Source organism: Vicugna pacos, chromosome 12 (assembly GCF_048564905.1).
Source record: "Vicugna pacos chromosome 12, VicPac4, whole genome shotgun sequence".
Taxonomy (NCBI): Eukaryota; Metazoa; Chordata; class Mammalia; order Artiodactyla; family Camelidae; genus Vicugna; species Vicugna pacos.
Window position 1 is genome coordinate 65,819,484 of NC_132998.1, and position 19,780 is coordinate 65,839,263.

General features: G+C 55.2%; 1 long non-coding RNA gene across 2 annotated transcripts; it reads right to left on the reverse strand.

Annotated features, from left to right (window-relative positions):
• Window positions 1–508: 508 nt before the first annotated feature.
• On the reverse strand, window positions 509–14,807 carry LOC140700320 (uncharacterized). 2 transcript variants are annotated; one of them, XR_012078737.1, is made up of 4 exons: window positions 14,687–14,807; window positions 14,361–14,487; window positions 14,059–14,226; window positions 13,552–13,693 (listed from the first exon to the last, which is right to left on the reverse strand). It is a non-coding gene; the product is annotated as an uncharacterized lncRNA (long non-coding RNA). The 2 variants fall into 2 exon arrangements; XR_012078738.1 differs by lacking the exons at window positions 13,552–13,693; window positions 14,059–14,226 and adding an exon at window positions 509–710 and having other exon boundaries at window positions 14,302–14,487.
• Between the last annotated feature and the right edge of the window lie 4,973 nt (window positions 14,808–19,780).

The window sequence follows — 19,780 nt, forward strand, 5'->3', positions numbered from 1 at the left end:
TCCACCCAGCTCCGCGTGGCCCGGGCAGCCCCGGCGTGGTTGCTGAGGCTTAGTGCAAGCCAGCAGCATGCCTCTCTGATTTCCAACTCTGCCTGCCACCCAGGAAAACGCTCCTCTCGTAAAGGGCTCGCCTGATTAGGTCAGGCCTACAGAGCTCAGCTCCATCTGCCTGGTAACATAACGCAGTCGCGGGAGTGCCACGTCATATGTTCACAGGCTCCCCCGACATTCAAGGGGTGGGAGCTTCACAGGGCCCACAGCTCGGCCTTCTGAGGATTCTGTTGCCACAGCTTTTATCAAGAATAGTTGATAGATTTTATAAATTTGCCCCTTGTGGAACTTGCTGGTTTGTTCTGTCATGTCGGTGGATTCCCTGGCGTCTAACCGTTTTTGCAGGTCAAATTAAACAGTTCACAACCTGCAACATCCTGCCTTCTGAGTGTTTTGAGGTCTTCTGGGGGGGTAAGTGCAATCTATTTTTTATATATTCAATCAACATGACAAAATGTGATTTTCCTATTTGAAGAACATATATTTATTTATTATTCATGGCTTAAATATTCTTTTCTACTTATTTTCTGCTAGAGCTGATGAATTCCAAAAAAGCTACATTCAGATACTCCGTGTGCTTTTTTTCACGTCCTTCCGGCTTTTCTGGCAGATTTTTCTCCACGTATTTAATTGCTGAACCATTTGTTCTTTATCAGTTCCTGCCAATTCAATGCAATTTGTCATAAGTTAGGCAATTTATCATTGTACGGTGCCCCCTTTCCTCTCGTACAAAGTTGGAATTGTCATTCATTCACATTCCACCCTTCTATGTCGCTTAATCTTAAGTGTCTCTTCTCAGCCGTGGAGCTGAGTTTTGCTTCCCAAATCAGTCTGTCGTTCTCTGTCCCTCAAAGGGGAACCTACTCTATTCGCATTGAGACCTCATTACTGTTCTTGATTTTATTTCTCCCCTCTTCGCTTATGTCCTTTACTTTCCATTCTGTTCTTTTCCTCCCCTTTTTTCTCCCCTCCTTTTGGAAGTTCTGTCCAGTTCCTGTTTGTTCCTTCTCTTTTTCTCTTTCGACTTTGGAAGCCCGACTTCTGGGCCTCACTGGCGGTGCTTGTGTCTTTCTCGCCGACACCCACACACACGTGCTGGCCGCCATCGCCTCTGCCCACTCGGCACCCAGGCTCACCGGCCGGAGGAGGGGAGGCTCAGCGCCTGGTCACCCCACATCACTGAGCAACCCCTGACAGGTCCCCGAGCCCACGGAGGACGGAAGACCCCCCCACAGAGCACGAGCTGGAACCAGTGCTTGCTGACCCCTCAGCAGCACATCACACAAGTCTCCGATTTCCCCAGAGCGCTTTTCCCTCAAACACCAAGGAACTTACCAGAAAGATACATCTTACAGTTTTGTCCATAAAATAAATCAGAAGAAATGCTTTCTTTCTGGTCCACAGAGGGAAAATTAAATGAAAAAAGTACATAAATTCTTAATCAGGTGCCTGGTAAAGTAGGAAGAAACTTCACTCCAGGCACTAAATCGGTCTTGACATTTACAGCTTCATTAAACAATGAAGCGAAGCCGCGGTCTGCACCTCACGGAGGATGGCAGCCCCGGAATCCAGCCCCCAGTTCACACGTATTTACACATCTTCAGGATACGAGAGTGCAGCTTACGGGTTTTAGCTCGGACCCGGGAGGTTGGCGAACTCTTAAATATTTACCTAATGTTTATCCGAATGAATGACGGCGCTTTACCTGGGGCACGGAATGGGAGGCAAAGACTACGGAGACCAGCCCCACCGGAAACACAGAGAGAAGAACCCTCGGCCGAGCCCCAGCTCCCGCCCGCGTCCCCGCCCCTTCGCAGCGAGAGCCCTGAAGGCACCAGCGCTTCTCCGGAGCCTCCCGGGGGAGCTCGGCCGCTGAGCTACCCGCCCCCACTCCGTGACTGCTCCCTGACCACCCAGCGTGCTTCCGCCTCAGGCTCACTCGCTGCCCCACCCCCGCGAAGCCCAGGCTCTCCCCGCCAGCCACGCTGCGCCTCCGCCCAAGCTCCCGGCAGCCTGGCTTGCTGGGATGTTTCTCCCAGGACGTGCTCACCCCGGCCTCCCCAGAGGACGAGCTCCCTGGCAGACGCATTTCCAGGGCCACGAGCCCCGAGGGACCTTGCAGCAGAGACTCAACTGCCCGCAGACCTGCCGGTGACCTGCCGACACCCCGTGCATTGGGCCACGTCGGGAGCTGATCCGTCTGGGCCACGTCTTCCCCGGGAACAGCCCAGCCGACAGGAGCCGCGCCTCCTCCCCGGAAAGGGTGGTGCCGAGACCCCCAGACGCCCACGTGGTGCCCCGGGGTGCACCTAACCGGCGCCCCGCGCCAGCGTTAAACATCCCGGCAGGAGCGGGGCTGGGACGTGTTGTCACCGACGCAGGCTTGTGGTCGCCAATTACTTAACAGAGAGAATCAAAGCACACATCGCCGGGTCCGCTCAGTTGCTGCTGAAACAGTGGAAAAGCGCTGTCGTTGGAATCAGAACGCACGCTCCGCGGCGCGGATGCTAACAGGAGCAGTGGTCGGCGGTAAGCGCGGCCTCTGTGGGTCTCTGGACCGCCTGCCGGGCGGGAAGAGCGCCGGGCGGACGGCCCGGGAGGCAGCCCCCCCCACCCCCCCATCCCCGGTTAGCCTCCCCGAGTCAGTGGAACGTCGGAATGTCGAAATTGGCCTCCACGCCAGCGCTTTGCTGAAATTTATCTTCGCTGGAGCTGGTTTTCCAGCTGAGAAACGAGTGTCAGGTAAAATAATGAACCTGATACAAAATTATTTTCTTCAAAAAATCTGAAATTAAAAACCCATCGCTGGGACTTACTTGTCCTCTTTACTCTGCAGGGATGTTTTGGGAACTTGGAGGTTATTTCTCGTGATGAGCCGGGCCTCAGTCCGCCAGGTCTGGCCCCCCTTCCCGGCCCGCCCCGCCCTCACTCGGGGGCAGAGCGGGGGGCCGGCCTCCCTCGGCTGCAGCGACCCCTCTCCTCCAGGACGTGGACGGAGCGGGACCTCGGGCCGGCCTGCTGCCTTGCTGCTGGGGACGGGGGCCCCAGTGGCACTCTCGGGGGATGCTGCCCGACCCCGAGCCCACAGGCCCTGGGCCCGGAGGCACTGAGGTTTCGGGTCTTTCAGCCATGCTGAGGTGAGCTCACTGTAAAACGCACACAGGTTTGCACGCAGGTTCTGATGAGCGTGGACATGCGCGTGCACACTCGACACCACCACCACGGTCACCAGGAGGCTGTTCTAAGCACCTGCGTCTCCTTTGCTCCTTGAGAAGAGGGTCGGTGGGGGCGCCCACCCCACAGGGCTGCCGAGGCTGGCAGCTCGACCCCGCAGCCAGACGCCCCTGGCTGTCCACGGCGGGTTTGCGCGCTCTGCTCAACACACATTCTTCAAGGTCGGGGCAAAGATGGACAGAAGGGATGGCCTGGGGCTGCCCTCTCAGCAGAGCTCTGCCTGACCTCCCACCCACCCCCATGGTCCTTGGAGCAGAGGGCAGAGGGCAAGTGTGTCTGATCTGTCCTCTGACCCCGGTGACACACGACCTGTTTGTTTGGTTTCCCTGGGCACCAGCCAGGCCTGGGGCAGGTGCAGGGGACGAGCTGCCGGGCGCAGGCCCCGCCCTGGATGGGAGTCTGATGGGGAGGCGGGAGTGGTGATGCCCTGCTCAGGTGAGCAGGAGGCTGACGGCGAGCAGCCCGCCCTCTCCTCGCCCAGTGGGGGCTAGGGTCCGAAGCAGGGGCAGGGAAAACCCAGCCCGGGGCTCCGGGGCAGGAGTGGACCTTCAGTGGGCTGCGGACCAGTGTCTGGACCGAGGGCCTGGGGAGGGCAGGGCCTGCCCTGGGACTCTGGGGGCAGTGAAGGGTTGTGTCCACAGGGGAGTCTGTGTAAGGTTCCAAGTCATGAAGGCCACACAGAGAATGACCGCAACTCAGGGTCTGATTTCCACAGAAGACATGGGGTGTCTCTCGGCTTCAGTCAGAAGGCGTAAGTGTATCAAGGGTCTGGACACTCGGAGAGCGGACCTTGGAGATGAGAAAGTGAGAGCAGCTCCGAATGTCAAAGGGGGAGGGGGCAGCCCTCCCCGGCCGCTCCAGGGGAGCGCCTCGTCCATCCAGCACGTGTCCGCTGGGACGGGCAGAGGAGGGCAGAGATGGTGCAGAGGGGAGTCAGACAGGAATCGGCCACAAACGTGGCGACCACCCTCTCCAGGGCCATCCGTGCAGCCAGAGGCTTCACAGGAACCACATACGACTCCCAGGTCACAGCCGGTCGCCCACGGAGGAGCCCGCGGACGGCTGCAGACGTCTCAGCGTGACAGAGTGGAGGACAGGGACCAACCCTCCGTGTGGAGAAGGAGGCACCGCGGGCGCCTGGGTTCTGCAGACCCACCCACAGTGCTGGTGGAAGAGACGCTCGGGCAGCAAATAGCGCTCAACAAATAACTAGTGAACCGGGTCGGAAACAACAAAAATGGCAAACCTGGCAAAACAGTTGACAGCAACACGGGTGCCGTGGGGGAGGGCGGGCTCGGGAGGAGGTGGGACGTGCCGCGTCCTTGTCCGGGTCAGGAGGACAGACACATTGTATCAAACTTCTTATAAAGGATCTGCCACAAACGCAGGGGCGATAAATACTCCCTGCGTGTGTGTATACACACACCAAACTGACAGCAGGAAATAAACCACTACGAGTCAACAATCACATTCTGTAGCCACTTAGCAGACATTAATTCACTTCCTCTTCACCCAGATGCTAAGGTCAAGGGTCCTGTCGCAGACAGAGAACCTGAGTCACCAGGAAGTCACTTGCCCACAAGCACGCCACCGATAAATGGTGGGGCTGGAACTCACGGTGGATCAGTCTGTGTCCTGAGTGGCTGGTGTGCTGCCTCTCAGGAGAATCACACACCCCAAGTAGCATCAAGAAGAGAGGAAGGAAAACAGGGGTGACACACATAAAGCACAAGATAACTTGACAGATATTATTCCAATTATATGCATAATCCAATAAATATAAATGAGTTAGATATACTTTTTAAAAGACAGAGACTGAAGCCAACCCCATTAAAGTAATTCAGCTACTTAGTGTTTATAAAGGACTTGCCTTTAGAAAGATTGTGTGTGTGGGTCTATGTATGTATGTAGGTACACAGAGAGAGAGAGAGAGAGCTCTTGATAGATGATAGGGGGCAGGTAGAGAAAGGAAGAAAAGAAATTATACTCAAGACATATTCTTGGGTAAGTAACATTAAAAGCAACAAAAGCTAGTAACTCTGATTTTTAAAAAGGACCGTTGGAGCAGCTTTTCCGGGAGCTATACTAATGTGAGGCTAAATGCAAATAATGACTTCCCAAAAATATGAGGAAACACCGAGAGAACCCCAGGGGAAGCTGGCAGATCCGCAGCAGCGTGGGAGGCTGTTGCACAGCTGCACAGGTGAGATGCATCTGGAAGACTGAGTGGCACAGCCGTCGGGTCAGGGTCTCCGTGAAGGTGGGCTCCCCTGGGGTCCAGCACACGCCAGCCGCCCATTCCCCAGAAGCACCCCTGATGCCGCAGGAAGGGGCCTCCTGAGCCCTCAGCCCCGCAGTGGGGCCAGCCCCTCCACCTCTCGGGACGCCCGCCCCCTCTTCCCCGCGGCTCCTCGCCCCGAGCTGACCGGACACCCCAGGCTCGTGGCACACAGGCCCGTCCGGCACGGGGACCAAGGGGCCACTCTTCCTGAGCTCTTCTTGTTGAGGCCGCACGTGCTGAAAAGGTTTCGAGAGAGCATGCTTGTGCCAGGCTCCCTTCGAGCCACGAGGAAGAAGGTCCTGAGTGAAACAGTCCCTTCACACATTGGAAAAAGCAGAGCAGAGGAAGGTAGCACAGGGGCGGGAGGCAGGAGCCCTCGGTTGCAGCCGGGCTTGCAGAGACCTGAGCAAAGGGGCGGGGGCCTAGGCTGGCAGCTGCGTCTGCCAGAGGAGAAGCAAGCAGCTGGAAAGCCAAGAAAATTGCTTCAGCTTCTTTCCCGGCCACCCGAGAGTCAGACCACCCAGAGCCCCCGCCCACAGACGCCAGGGGGCTTGCTCCCCCAAGGGGACAGCGTCACTGCTGCCCCCGCGCCCGCGAGAGTGTACGCAAACCCCTGCGATGAGAAGCTGGCTCAGTGCTGGGCGAGCGGGCCGTCGAGTTCGCATTCCCAGACACGGCAGGTGTGCCCGCTCTGAGCCACGCTGAGAGACAGAGGTGCGTCCACCAGCGGGAAACCAGGATGCAGCGGGCCGGGCAGAGGCGGTGGGGAGGAGTCTCCACGGGCCCAGACGGATGCTGGCCGTGGCCCTGAGCCGCAGTTCCTCCAGCTGCAAAATGGGAGTGGCTGTCTGACACAAGGGGTTACCGGGCGAGAAGCTGGGGAAACGGTCCACTGGGGGCCTGGGACAGACAGGTGCAAGGTCTTAGCCTCCGCAGGGCTGACCGCAGACCTCCAGCGGCTGACGCTGAGCAGGAAGCGGGGACTGAGCGGTGTTCCTCTGCGTCTGAGGCCTGGAAGCGGAGGGCGTGGTTTCAAGCGGCTGGAACCTTCCCTGCAGACCTGAACCCTCAGCCCAGACGCCAGGCCTGGAAGAGAAGGCTCCAGAGTCACCTTGGACAGAGGGCACCTCCAGGGACGGCAGAGGAGCGGGCCCTGCGGGCCGACCCTCATCTCCGCACCAGGATGGCGGGAGGGGACCCCGGTGCCCCTCACCCAGGAGGCCGGAGGGCAGAGGGGCGCGGGGGTGCTCTCTGCAGGGGTGGGGGCCGAGGGGCACACGGCTCAGCCAGAGACTGGACGCCTGTGGGGACGAGGGGCGGGGAGGGGAGAGGAAGGCCCCGGGGGCAGAGAGGGCCCTCAGGGCCCAGGAGAGGCCCCACGGGGTGGTGGGGGGAGCAGCCTTCGGACGTCCAGGTGAAACTTTGACCCTCAACACGCGGGCTCCTCGCCATCGTCACCTGGCGGCAGGCTTTCTCTCACTGTGAACAGTCGCCTTGGGGTGAGGACTGTCCCCTCGGCACTGCTGAGACTGGGGTCGTGTCACTCCCGGTGGGGGGACCGTGCTGTGCACCCCAAGGTGATGAGCTGCACCCCTGGGCTCCTGCCCCTCGGTCGTGGCCATTGCGTGATGCCCTGGCGGGTGGCCGGTTCAGACCCGCTGCTCCAAATTCAAACTCTCAAGCGGGCACCCCAGGCCCCCGGGCCTAGTGCAGAGCTGGCGTCCCCGCATCTGCCGGGGATGTGCGAGGGCCCCGCAGCGTGGATTTCAGAGTCTCACGTAGCCTGCCAGGGACCTCTCGCTGCAGGCACAGCACATCCGTCACTTCGTCTGAGACACGGAAATTGAAAGATGTAAATCTTGGTGGCACTTTGTGAAAATCCAGACACAGCCGCCGAGAGGGACCTGCTCACAGGGCAGAGGATCCTAGTGTCTCTACTTTATTACACTTTGAGGAGAGCCCCAAGCCCCTCCCCAGCCCCAGGCTGGCTCAGCTGTCTCGGGACGCCCGCTGCTCTTGGCCACGGCTGCTCCTGTCTGCGTGGCCCATCCCCCTAGATGCTGCCCGGGGAGGGAGACTCGGGAGATAGTCAGCACCCCCAAGCTGTGAGCAGGTTCCGGGCAGTGGGGAGGGGCTCTCAGAGCTAAACGGGCGTCGGGGACCTCGTGCAGATGGCGTCCGAGGAGGGGCGGGAGCCCCGCGGCCCTGTCCTCATTTCCACTGCTCTGATCTGCGCTTTGATTAGCTCTCCACTCCCTCCATCTGCCTGGATCTGTCGGTATTAACTCACAACACATTCCCTTGTGCCCTGCTCCCAGTTGCTCCTCCACCAGGCGAGTTCTGACGAGTCCCCTCTGACGTCACCATCACAGCGTGTACCCTGCCATCCACACTTGAGACGCGGGGGTGGGCCCGGTCCCCCAGCCAGGCATCCCCTCTGTTGTTTCCTGAACTTACTCTCCAAACCAAAAACAGGTGTTTCCAGAAACTCCACGAGCGTCCAACTGGGGACTAAAGGACTCAATTTGCCTAAAAACCACAACAGACATGCGGTGCCTGACAGAGACCAGTCCCGGGGAATGCGGGCGAGGGCCCAGGTGGCGGCCGGAGGGACTGGGGTGGGGGGACACCGTGGCGCCCACCTGCTCCACACGGGCACTGCCAGGCGCTCCTCTCGGTGAGGTCACGTCTCTGGACGCTGGCCCCTCCACCCCGTCCCGGGGGCTGCGTCTCCGTGGTTCTGTCCCCTCCCCGGGTGCACTCACGCTGCGAAACTTCAAGATGACAGGCCTGGGTCTCGCGCACGACTTACAAGCGCCTTCCTGAGTAAGAACACACCCGCTCCCAGAGGACAGCCCGCATGGCAACCCCGGCGCGAAGTTTCAGCTCAGCCAAGACCCGTTTTTCACTACCCTTCCTCCAGAAGAGCAAAGACACAGACACTCCAGGAGCGCTCTGAGTGCTGAACCTCGATCATTCACACAGTCAAAAACACACAGTTTCGCACTGCCAGCCGATCGTCTGGTTCCTTGCTCTGAATCATTGTGCAGGCCCATCCTGCCGGCTTGCTGGAATCCAGTCACAGTCAGCTTGCAGAGGGCTCTGGCTTGTCCGCCTCTTGAGATTGACAGACATCTGTGTGTTTTAAAAACAGCTTTCACTTCTCGGCAAGATTTTTTAAATCTTAAAATGGGGTTGTAACCCCAGCAAAATGCTGAATGCAGACAACGGCTCAGCGGCCCCCAGGACCTGACTCCAAGGGTTTCCGTGGACAAGGCCCTGCCCGCTGGGCTTCCAGCCCAGCAAGGCCACCCTGAGCCCTGCCCAAGGGCCAGGCCACCCTCCAAGGGACCTGCCAGCTCCACGACCCACCGCCCACACCCCTCCTCTCTTTGTGTTTTGGAAGCAAGACCATTTGGAAAACCCTACTTGGCCAGCCAATTTGATGCAGGAACATTCAGATATCACTTAACAGAAACCAAATTATTCCATTTTCAAGCTTTTAAATTAATTTTACAGCAGCAACAGCAGAACAGAAACAGGTCCGCCACCTGGACAGAGGAGCTGTGGAAGCTCCAGGAGCCTTTCTCCTCCTCCGTCCCGGCAGGTGGTAGGGCCACGTGACCAGCTCTAGGCTGCGGGTCTGCAGACCCGGCACAGCCCACTTCCACAAGGAGCACTTACAGCCCACGTGACTTCCCCCGGGCTCTGCGCCTCCCCACTGCAGTCTTAGAGGCACAGGTGGACGTGGAGGCTGCAGAGTTCTGAGTCAAGGCCTGGGGGCCATTGCCTGGAGGCTCAGCAAGTCTGTAGCTGAATTTGCATGAATGAGAAGTGTCTGACCCATCAACCCATAGAGACGTGGGACTGCTCATCACTGCAGCATAGCCCAGGCCATGCTGACTGATACAAGCACTTACTGAGTCCCAGATCCTGTTCCCCAGACTCCACCCACTTCAGCTCACTTCATTACTCCATTTTCCGGATGAGGCGGCTGAGTCCTGGAGAAGTTTGGTGAATGTTCTCAGGTCACACAGCAGAGCTCAGGCTCTTTCTATGCTTGTCTGACTCCACAGCTGATTCTCTCAAATCATCTGCCTTTTGGACAGGCCCCTCCAGCCCTGATGGATGCCCCGCCTTTCAACAGCACTCCTGCAACACTTTTTTCAAATGCGACCCAGTTCCTAAGCCTCACTGACCCCAGAGCTGCCCAGGACATCCTCCTGACTCCCCCAAGACAATCCCCACCAGCCCCACTCACTCCTGGTTGGCTCTGTGCCATTGACATCTCAAGAGGCGAAGACCCTACTAATTCCTCAGAAACTATGAAGTCCAGCCACACAGGGACACCTAACTGAAGGGAGTGTTGGGAGACCACATCCAAAGTTGAAGCCCTACCAATTCAATAGCCCTGCAATTTCCAGTTTCCTGAAGAGCCCATATCTGGCAAAATTCAATCCAATTTAGAAGACAGTAAAATTGTGCTTGCTGACTGTAGAATTCTTTGGACACAAATCAATATCATATGGCCCATAAATATGTGACATGCTTATAAATTTGGTAGCAAAACAGAAGAATGTATAAATGATTCTGATGTTGATGAAAATGATAATGATGTTGGTGGTGATGGTGATGATGGTGGTGATGGTGGTGATGGTGATGGTGGTGATGGCAATGATGGTAATGATAGTGGTGGTGACAGTGATGATGGTGATGATGATGGTGGTTGTGATGGTGATGATGGTGGTGATGGTGGTGGTGATGGTGGTGGTGGTGGTGGTGGTGGTGGTGGTGATGGTGGTGATGGTGGTGGTGATGGTGGTGGTGGTGATGGTGATGGTGGTGATGGTGGTGATGATGATGTGATGGTGATGCTGATACTGTTGATGGTGACCATGGTGGTGATGGTGGTGTGTTAATTCCATGTGCTGAGAACCACTTAGCAGTTGTTACTGCATTTAGTGTGATGAAGGCACTATTTACTTTCTTAATGTACTGATGGAGGATGTGAAGCATGACAGCTTTTTTAATGTTATTTGTTTAAGGTTGCATAGCTTGACCAAGTGGTCCATCTCAAACACAAGCTGTCTGGCTTCACATCCCCTGCTTCCACTATGGATGAGCCAACCAGGAAAGGTGGTTGGTCAGAGACACCAAATTTCAAATAATTTGTACAATGAAAACGCAGTGATTCCCTTCTGTGTGAGGCACCTCTGAGGACACCGTTCTGAGCCAGACCCTCAAAATCTCCAGACATAGACTGTCCACTAGGCAGTGAGAGAAGCAAACAAAGGCCCCGCCACATCCGCAAAGTGAACACCCCCCACCTCCCACACGCCCTCACCAGCCCCGGCAAAGCTTTCTCTGACCCCTTGGCACTGAGCACTTGACCTTGCCCTTCCATGCTGAATCCACAGTGCTACCATTCAGCATCCGCAGCACAAAGAGGGGTCACTGTGCTGCCTCCCCGACCAGGCTGTGGGGTCCTTGAGGGAGGGCCATGCACATGTGTCTCCACGTCTCCAGGGCCCAGCACAGGCCCTCGTGTCTCCCTTCTCCCATAGGAAGCACTGACCCAGCAGCTCTACTGGGGGGAGGGGACCATGGCAAAGGCCCCCCTGGGGCTTCTCGTTGATCCGGGGCAACAGTAATCCAGTCGCTCTGTGCTTCTCGTGATAAATGCTATGAGAAAGCTGTCACTCGCTAGGAGAGCTAATTATATCAAAGGTGAGAACACATGCTCCGAGAAGGAGACATCCAGAACATTCATTCCTGGGGGATGTGTCAGCGTCGGCAGCAAGGAGGACCACTGAGCCAGCACGCAAAACGTTGTGAAGGAGGGGAGGAAGGACCTCAGGAGTGGGGGATAACCCTTTAGGAAGTACCCTGACCCCACCCCAAATCGCAGAGATTATCCAGCAGGGACCAGAGAAGACTGATTCTTCAGGGGCCCAGGTTTTGACCACACAACACAGATTTCCATCCCACGAGATCTGGGGCATGTAGATGAGCCCCCGTGCTTCTCGTCTCCTCCCTGCAAACCGGGTGCCATGATGTCCCCAACAGTGGAGACTCAACACGGAAATTCATCCAAGGAGCATAGCCAGTGCCTGCATATGGTCATATTTCAGAAGATAAGGAGGTGAGGGAGCAGGAAGCAGGCATCTTGACCCCACTATGGGCTCGGCCCCAGCTTGGCTGGCCTTACTGGACAGGAGCAGCTGCACCAGTCTCTGGTGTTGCTGGACGAGACAGCTGGCATGATGCACCAGAGAGGCCAGCACATGGAGACACACCTCCACAGCCCCGTCCACTCCCGCGACCATGTCTCCATCTGTTTCATATTATCCCCAAAGTCACCATCAGGACCAGCCCCCAGGAGAGTGTGGGCTGATAAATGGAGGTGACTTCACGGGTCAAGACTGGCACTGGAGCCGGAGTCCTCGGTGGCCTCCTGGGCGGCACAGAAAGGCACTGTGCTCAGCCCGAGTGTCCACTCTGACACGCGGCACCCCACGTGGCTCTGCTTTGTCCCATGATGATTAGAAATGGATCAGGGGAAGGGGAAACATGCTTACTTCGGGGCCAGAAAGACAAGGCTGTGGATGTGGGCTCCATCCCATGCCTGTTGGACGAGTTTTGTTCTCTCCTCTGTCCACGTAATGATCCACAGATATTAATGGAGCAAACAGTGCACGTCAGTCCAGCACTGGCCAGTACACAAGACAGAAATGGCCCAGCCCTGGAGGACACACAGCCCCGGCAGGGGCCACGCAGTGACCCAACAGCAAGCAATGCGATGAGCACGCTCCCCGGCGGGGCTGAGCCCTTCTCCTAGAGGAAACCTGATGTTCTCTGGGTGCACAGAAGCTAAGAAGGCGGGGGAAGGTCAGGGCGAAATAGACGAAGACCCCGCCGGGGGAGCGGGGAATCCGAGGGACTGAACAGCGGGCGACAAGGGCGAGCGAGGCCAGAGAGAACAGCAGGGCTGTCGGTGCTGTTGGTAGAACAGAGCAGAGGAGGGGGCTTGGTGGAGGGGAGAGAAAAATGAATTCAAAGGTCAGGTTTTATTTGAACATGCTCCCTCCACCCGCAGTGAGGAGACTGGACTTGAAAGATGCGAGACACATCACCACTAATGAATATGCACACTGAAGACAAGGCCACAAGTCTTCCTCCCCCCAGCCACCCCACCTCCCCAGCCAGCCTGCAGCACAGGTGGCCCCATAACCAGCTCTGGTTACTGGGACCTGAAGGCAAGTCTACAGGGATCTTCCAGAGAGCACTGATTGCCTGTTTTTCTGAGGAAAGACCTAGAGGGAGCCCAGGCTGCCTCCTCCCTCCTGGAACATGGCTGTGATGCCTGGTGGTGTGGCAGCCATCTTACCACCATGAAGCTGCCAGCAAGAGGAAAACACGAGAGCAGATCAAGAAGAGAGAAAGGGTGGGCCCCTTATCCTGTGGGACCCCCAGATGCCTTGGTTGCCTAAGTCCTTGCTATTCAAGCTGTCTGTTCTTGAGGGAAAGTGCTCACTAACTGATTTAAGCCTTTCCTCTGCCGACTGAAATAAATGGACACAATGTGAGAGCTGTGAGTCTCAGTGTTGTTTGAGGACGTCCTGAGGACTACAGCCCAGGAGGCAGCATCTCAGAAAGCTCCGAGCAATGGCTCCAAAGAGGTGGGGGAGGTCAGCAGACAGTGATTTTGGAGAAGGGGGATTCATGGAACCACACACACACATCTTGGTGGAAGGTCGCTGCTAGCCTCCAGGAACAGACACCTTAGCTAAAGATTTCAGTGCTTGTTTAAGTATGGGAAGATGCAAGAGCTGGAGTTCATAAAATCTTCTCCTGAAAATACCCAACTGTCTGAAGGCCTGATCTGCCAGTGTTCCCAGGGCACAGAGCCTCATTCCCGCCCTCCACCCCGAGCTCCTTCCAGCGTGTGTTGAAGGTCAGCAAATGCGATGACCACTGACCTAGCCCTTGTAGCGCCGGCTGGCTAGTGGCGTTCTGTAGTTGGCACTTCCAATGGGCCAAATAAGGTCACAAAGGGCTCCCTCGTGCCTTCCCTGAGGACTCGACTGGGCCCCTTCAGCCTGCCCGCTGCTGCGTTCCTGGAAGCTGCTGGACACAGAGGTGGCCGGGGTTCAGGCAGGCAGGCACCCCTAAGACAGCATACCCCCAGTCAGCTTTCTCTCCAGGGTGACTGTGCTCCAGGGGCCGTGGGGCAGTGTCTGCAGACACTTCTCACTGTCGACTGAGAGGTGACCCTGGCATCCAGTGGGTAGAGGCCAGGGCCGCCTCCACCCCAACGGTCACAGTGCCGAGAAGCCCGGCCCTAAATTATGTAGGTGAGGCACTGCATGGTGCTGAGACAGGAGGGCGGAGGCTGGTGGCAGCCAGTAAAAGAGTGGCACAGCCACTGAGGACACAACAGAAACTGGCTGCAACCAAGACGGCGGGAGAGTCAGCTCCCGGCAGACCCTGACCTTCATTATACGCTCACTGTAATGTATCAGCTGCTCAGAGGCACTCCCACACGCGCCACGACCGCTTCAAGGCTGCCCACAAAAGGCCAGAACGCAGGCGAGGGCACAATTCCTGGAGATCCCCGACCCTTCTCCAAAACAGCTGGAATGATCCTCCCACGTGTTAACCTATAAAACAGCCGCCCAGAAAGAAGAGCTGTTTCCCAGCCCCTAAGACAAAACCCTGCTCTGTGGGGACGGTACCTGGCGCCCCGGCAGGCTCTGGGTGGGCTCGGAGTTGAGAAGCAATGTGAGTTCCTCACCGCGTCCATGCAGAGAAGGGTCCCGGCCTGAGCAATCTGCTGGCTAGTCAGTGAGGCGGCCTGAGGCGGTGACTATTTCAAACACCGAATCAGGGACTCCCCAGATCTGCCCTGTCCCTCACGTTTCCTTAATTTAAAGAAAGAAGGTGATGTCATTAACCAAAACCTATGCACATGTTCCCAGAGGACCGCTCTGCGAGGCCCCTGTGGCCCAGCCCGCAGCCCCGCCGGAATAGAGCCACAGCCCTGGGCCTCCCGGCGCTCCCGGAACCTGCTGTCCTGTCACCCAGCGAGCCTGTGAACAGGAACAAAAGGAAACACTAAACTGTGCTCTCGGGGGGGCTGGCGTGTACTGGGGCGCTTCAGAGATGAGATCTCAGAACGTGAGAGGTCGGCGGAGACTGCCGGGGACTCCACGCGCAGAACGTGTCAGGATTGTATTACCATTTGGCCATTGATGTTTCACAGGTCCTTTGCCTTCACAATTACTCATAATTCCATTTTGGAATCATTAGGGAAAGGAATGGATTTTGACTCAGTTACAGAAGAGACATGACATCTTTGTCAACAGAGATGGCTGATAAATTGCACGTGCGTCTCCGTAGCCTCTCTGAGCGTGAGGAACCATCCGCTTCGTGCCTGCACGCACTCCCCCGACACCAAACTGTGACTCGACTGACGATTAGAGAGTGTAGAGTCAAGACTGCGCAATTTCTAAAGTTAAAAAAAAAAGAAAGGAAAGCCAGGCACTTTAGCACTCCCCGGCGTCCCTCACAATCCACCCCACGTCTCAGCCAGCGCACCGGAGGTCGGGCCAGCGGCTGCCGGCCACTCCGGCCCCAGTCTCTAAATCCAAGCCAGATCACACAGGCCCCGTGAACACAAGCGCTTCTGAGCCAGAGGTTCAGAGTAATTGCATCAGCGGCCCGGCCATTCCAAATGTTTGGGGATCCGGGATAAATGAAAAAGAGACGGCCTGCAAAGCGATCCCCGGCGCTCCATTCGGGCTGTGCTGAGCCGGCCGTTTCATCTGCGTGACTTAGCAGAAGGAAGTTTGCACTGATGTGTAAATAGTGATGCAAGTAGCTTCCGCTGGAAAACAAAGGCGGGCGGGAGAGCCCCGTCATATTTCACAGCCCTTTGATGACAGTGGCTGCTGTCAGAAAACACAACAGCAATTATCCTGGACCCACAATTTGAATAGCTCTGCCGCGAGGGCTTCAGGAATAACGCCGAACAATGGAGTTACGTCGTCCTTTGCATACGGCGTTCTCATCTGAAGGTGCGCTCCGAGTTTACTGGGCACTTTCATCAGCCCTCGGTGACTGACTTCTGGAGGTCTGGCATGCGCGTCTTGTAGAGGGAGGGAGGGCTTCAGCAGAGAGGACTCTGAGGGCATGAAGATAACGGTGCCGCCGTTTCAGAGGCTGCAGGGAAGGACGGTCCTGAGTGCACACGTTGATGGTGTTAGGGGACACAGGAGATGTCCCCGGCATGCTCAAAACTCGGGGGGAGACCAGACGACCCCGGCACCTCTTGGGCGCAACTCCACGAGGGGGCCTGTCGGTCTGGCTGCATGGAAGGCTCTGTGGAGCCAAGCACGGGGGAGGCTCTGGTGTGATGAACACGTCGCTTCAAACTTGTGCTCTTGACCTACTTACCGTGCCAGCTGCTGGTGGGAGGTGGCAGATAAAGACACGCCACCTCAGTGCGCCTCGGAGCCCGGCTCCTCGGCGTGCGCCGCACAGACCCACAGCCCAGCACGGCCAGGAGCCTGCCGGAGCCGCGCAGGCTCGGGCCTCTGGGTCGGACCTGCCGAACCAGGCCCTGCACGGAAGGAAGTCCAGGTGGTCGAGGAGCACTGCTCTACACTAGCGAAAGCTGCAGTGTTACCAGAAATGAGAAACACGTCTTCCTGACGTAGGAGAAAGAAGTGTCACATCCTGGGACGCGCATGAGTCCCCGGGACGGGTGCCAAGGGGGTGCCTCCTGAGGAAAGAATTCAAGAGTGAGCTGAGGCGGAGTGAAAGCAGATTTATTCAAAGGGATGCACAGCCAGAGACAGAGTGGGGACCGTCCCAGAGACAGAGTGTGGACCGTCCCAGGGCGGGGGGCCCGGCCCAGGGCTGTCAGCGTCTGAGGTCTGGGGAATGTCGCTCGCTAGTGAGCCGGAGGGGCATTCCTGCTGTTCTGGGGGAGGGGCTGGGCCGCTGCCCACATTTGGGTCCTTTGTGGTCATCCCTGGAACTGTCATGGTGCCTGTCCTGCGGGAGGGGAATAAGTTTCAGTATTAAAATGAAGGAACGATGCGTCGATGACCAGATCATGCTTGGCGCCACCTTTAACTGGCTCCAGCCAATTGGTGTCATAGCCTGCTTCTCTCAGTGACTGTGCCCCCCTCCTCATTTTTTGAACAGTGGTGCCCTCCCTTCCTGTCTCATACCTGGAATCCTGTCTCCCATATGGGCACATTTGGGTACGTCTTTGAGCTCCGAGTCTGATGACAGAATATTTATTCTCACTACGTCCGATGAAACCTGATATTTTCTGTTCCACTCCATTTCCTGCTGTTTGACTTTAAAATACCAGTCACAACCCGCCACACGGGCCTCATGATCAAATCCTGGTAACCGTGGTTTTACAAGCTGCGCTCTGAAATTTATTCTGGCAGCATGAATATCTGGGTTGCCTCCTGAAGAAAAAGTCCAGACAAAATCATTTTTATAATGTGTTAAGTGCATCCATGGAGAGACAAAAAGCAGGCCATCCCTTAGCCGAGCGGGGACAAGGACAAGAGAGGTGGACAGAGCACTAGAGACGGTCTTCACCTTGAGGTCGTCTGTGGTGAACTTGAACTTCAATATTCATGGCCTCTCAAACGAAACAAAGCCCAGAACCTTCCTGAGGTGGGAACACTCCAAGGGCCCCCCGGGGAACACCTCTCAGAACACAGGGCAAAGACAGACAACGCCGCCGCCAGTCCCCCGGGAGACAGCGTGGGGGAGCGCCGGGCCCCGCACTGGTGCCAGGAGAGGAAGTTCTCCTCTCGGGATTCTTAACCAAAAGCCACTCCGACGTGGATTATCAACCCTCCTCATACTCACTGTGTGATCCAAATAAAATGTCAGCCCAGCATCCAGTGGAGAGAGGTCCTGGAAGGCCTCACGCTCCAAATCCCGAAAGACTCAAACCCAGATCTGCGCTGGCAGCAGCCGTGGGCACCCAGGGCTAAGGGACGTTTCACAGGGAGAGCTTCCGGGGCAGTGCACCGTTCGCTGTGAAAGAGATAACGGGGTGGACAAAGAAACAGGAGACAGTGAGCAAAAGATGGCAGAGAAAGAGTATTAAAGGAAAACAAAGAAACCAGAAATGGATAAAAGACCCAAACCAGTAATACGTTCCCAAAAACAGAGAGAGACTAACGAAGGTGAACAATGAAGAGCAGGCTTTTCAGAAGCCAAACACAGAGAGTTTGCACCAATGGACTCTTTCTTAAAGAAGTTAGGTATACATTTCACATAGAAGGACAGCATTGCCGGACGAAGGTCTGAAATTAAACAAGGGTGAAGCAGAAAGAAATTGGAAAATATGAGATAAATGTAATTAACTATGAAAACTATAATAATCTTGTTATGTTATTTAAAAAGGGAATATTAAATTTATAACAGTTACAGTAAATAAGTCAGAGAGGTGATTACAATATTCTGTGGTCTTTGTAATACATGGAGAAGGTTACGAAGATTAGCTAGTGTTATGCGTGGATGAATTAAATGTAGGAATGGTAATATTCGTGGACTAATCACTAAAATAATAGAAACATAATGTACGTTGTCAGAATTGTCAGAGAAAAATTTGAAAGAGGAAAACAAATCAATGCAGAATAAAACAAGAAAGGAGAGGAATAAAGAGCAAAGAAAGATCAGAAAAAGAACACAATATGAGAGTGATCATAAGTCCAGATGCATTACTGATTAAAACCAATGCACTAGAATAAAAGCTCATTTAAAAGGCAAAGACAATCAGATCAGCTCTAGTAAGAGCCAACTATATTGCACTTGCAAGTAAAAGGAAATCATAAGGGCACAGGAAAACTGAAAGGTAAGTAGATGTGCAATTAGTCTAATTATATCAATATGGGAATCAGATACACCGCAAGTCAAAGGCATTATAAGAAATAAGGAGGGCTACATCCGCTGAAATGTTTAACTCCTAGAGAAGTCACGTTTGAAAATCTGTGTGCACCTCCTCATGTGGCCTCCAAGTGTGTGAAGCAAAATGAAGTCACAGTCACAGGAGCACCACTCTCAGTAGCTGACAGAACGGGCAGAAGGACAATCTGCACCAAAACGAAAGATCTGAGGAATGCGGTTAGCAAGCTATTCCCCAAAACCGAAGAAGACACGTTTTCACATTATTTTAAAACACACCAAGAATATTAGTGGAAGTAACCACTCCCTCCAAAATCCCAAATTTGGCGAATGTACACATGCAAGGCGTCAGTGAGCCACAAGCAGGAGAAATAAAAATGAGGCACCAATAAGACGCAACAAAATCAAATAATTAAAATCGAAGGACAAATAGCATCTTGCAAATAGAGAAAAATAATACATTTCTTTCATAGGAACAGACACATGAAAGACAGCTGACTTCCCATAAGAACCACCAGAGACCAGGAGACAATGGAAAATGTCAGCCCATGAATCTATATATAAAAAAAATAAATAAACTTCATAAGTAAAGGTGAAGTAAAGATATTTGTACATGAATCAAAACTGAGAAAATTCATTGCAAGTAGGCTTTCACTACAAGACGTGATGTAAATGGTCAACTCAGATCCACATAAAAGAAAAAAACCACCAGAAATGCCAGCTATGCGGGCAAACATAGAAGAATAAAAAGTGAATAAAGATGTGTACATGTATGCATCTATACATGTGCTGGGGGATCTCTGAAACCCCTTGGGCTTGGTGATTCACTAGAAAGTCTCCCAGGACTCAGAAACACTGTATGCTCATGGTGACACTTTATCACATCAAAAGGAGACAGATGAACATGAGTGTAGGAGGAGGTGGCTGGGCAGAGGCTAGGAGGCCGGGCACGAGCTCCCAGGCGTCCCCGCAGTGGGTTGCCTGGACTGTGCTCGCCTACGTCTCCCAGCAAGGATGTGGGACACACACAGAGCTGCCAACCAGGGAAACTCACCCAAGCCTTTGTGTCCAGGAGTCGTTAGCGGGGGTCAGGCTCCTCGGCGTGAAACACCCACACGACTGACCCCAGCTACTCAGTCTCCGGTCCCCTGGAGGTCACAGTGATGTGGTGTCGCCCAGGGCTGTAGGCATACCAAAACAGGCATCCGCCTGAGTCACGTTGTCGCATAAACCGTCAAGTCAAACAGAGCCAGTGGGGCTTGCAACTTCAGA